The sequence below is a fragment of the Acomys minous genome (assembly GCF_964271855.1).
Source record: "Acomys minous genome assembly, chromosome: 4".
In the NCBI taxonomy this organism is placed as follows: Eukaryota; Metazoa; Chordata; class Mammalia; order Rodentia; family Muridae; genus Acomys; species Acomys minous.
The window spans coordinates 75,331,969-75,334,441 of record NC_140486.1 but is presented as its reverse complement, the minus strand read 5'-3'; positions in this window follow the sequence as shown (position 1 = coordinate 75,334,441).

The window sequence follows — 2,473 nt, the reverse complement described above, 5'->3', positions numbered from 1 at the left end:
CCAAAACACATCAAAACAGAACTCATATAATTTTAAGTGAGGAACTTTAGTGGTGTCCAAAGGATTAGAAGTTATTTATTCTGTACTTTTTCTTTTCTTTTTCTTTCTTTCTCTCTTTTTATTTTATAAAACAACAACAATGAAACAGAGCAACAAAAGCTTCAACATTTTACTGTAGTTGAGACCCACATAAGAGCACCACCTGGATGGAAAATTCCATAGGCTTCTAATCGTACCAATAATAAACTTATTGGTGGTGCAGCAATTAATAGCAAGGGACTCTATTCTCTGCTTAAAAAAATCTTTTTCATATAAAACAACAAAAACTGAATCTGACAATTTGAGAACAACTATTATGTTTTGAGAAATAAAACTTTGATTTCCAAACTGACACTTGAATTTATAAAATTTTAAAAAGCTACTGTTAACTATTTACTTTAATACATAAGAAATTGATTAAATTATTAAATCTTTTCTTCTCTTCAAACTGTTCTGAAGTAGCGACAGGGCTTTTTAATTCAAAAAAGTCAACTAACGTAAATCCATGGGGGTTCACAGAGACTGAAGCACCAATCAAGGATCATTCATGCACTGGACCTAGGCCCCCTGCACATATGTAGCTGATGGGCAGCTTGTTCTTCATGTGGGTCCCCCAGCAAGTGGAGCAAGGGCTGCCTCTGACAAGGACTCTGTTGCCTGCGTGTGAATCACTTTCCCCTGGCTGGCTGCCTTGTCAGGCCTCAGTGGGAGAGGATGCTGTGACTAGAGAGGCCAGGCTGAGTTGGTACCCTTAGGACTCCCCTTTCACTAAAAAAGAGATGGGGGAATGGGGTAGTGGAATATGAGGGTGGGACCGGGAGGAGAGGCTGTACAGTGACTAAATTAAAAAATATATATAAACAAGTAAAGAATTTATTATCATTATGAAGTATATTTGTTATATTGAGAAGAGTCAGAAATGGATGCTAAAAATGTGTGGTGTGTGTACTTATGTGTATTTACATATGTTAATATGTGTGTCTCTTTATATATTTGAGATTAAACACATGGCATATTGGTTAAAGACTTCATTAATGAAACAATTAAAAATTAATAGACTTCAAGATGAACCAAAAATAATATAAAATTCTAGGAATACCTAAATCATAAGAAATTAAAATTAAATTGTAGAAATACAGAATATTAAATAAGAATACCTAACATGTAAATTAGAGATAGAGATGAGTAACTCGTGCAGCTTTCCTGTGTGCAAGGCTGCATTTGTTCCTTCCACAAAGCTGTCACCATCATCTAAGTCAAAACCTCAGTCAACATTGTGCTCAGAGTAGAAAACTACCTTAGATCTTGTTCTGAAGAACTGGCAAGGTGCTTCAACTAGTGAGAGGCCAAATGACCTGAGTTTGAGTCACCAAACCCATGCAAAAGGGAATGAGAGAACCTAGGCCACATAGTGGTCCTCTGACCTCCACACCGTACTGTGACATGAACACACCCACAGGTACCGTAGTCACACAAAATATCAATAAATGCACTAAAAATAAAATAAAAAGAAGTGCTATTTTATAGTATATATAAAAGCTAAAATAATTTCTTTTGAGTAGATACTACACAAAATGTGTGAGGTCGTCTCAGAGCTCAGAGCTCAGAGCTCAGGGCATTGGAAAAGAGAAAGAAGCATCATATTATTAGTGTAGAAGAGGCCTGAAGGACAGGAGAGAAGGGAAAAGGAAGAGTAATGGGTGGTTGACCATGAGCAAAGTACATAATATATGCGTAGGAAAATGCCATAGTGAAACCCATCATTTTGTACCATGAATATGTGTTGAAAATATTACAAAAATACCTTCCTAATGGTTTTATATTGATTGTACATTGAAATGCTAATGTTTTGGATATACTAAATTAAATTAAATGATTTATAAATTGAAAAAAGGTGTCAAAACTAGGTGAAGTGGCCTCCAGCATATGGGAGGTAGAGACTGAAGGATCCAGAATTCAAGAACAGCCTTGGCAGCCGGGCGTGGTAGTGCATGCCTTTAATCCCAGCACTCGGGAGGCAGAGACAGGCGGATCGCTGTGAGTTCGAGGCCAGCCTGGTCTACAAAGTGAGTCTAGGACAGCCAAGGCTACACAGAGAGACCCTGTCTCAAAAAACCAAAAAAAAAAAAAAAAAAAAACCAACCCCAAAAAAACAAAACAAAACAAAAAAACCAACCAACCAACAAACCAAACAAACAAACAAACAAAAAGAACAGCCTTGGCTACAGGGTGTGTCAGAAACCAGTTTGAACTACATGTAAAACTCTGTCTCAAAAAATACAAATGCACCTTGCTTTTGGCTAACCTGATAGAAGGCCACTTCTTAAGATACTTAAGTTAGTTTGGGAAGCTGCAGTATTACCAAAGTTTTTGACAATGAACCATCACACATTTTTAAAAATGTTAAATATTGGTGGATTGTAAAAGTCTGCCT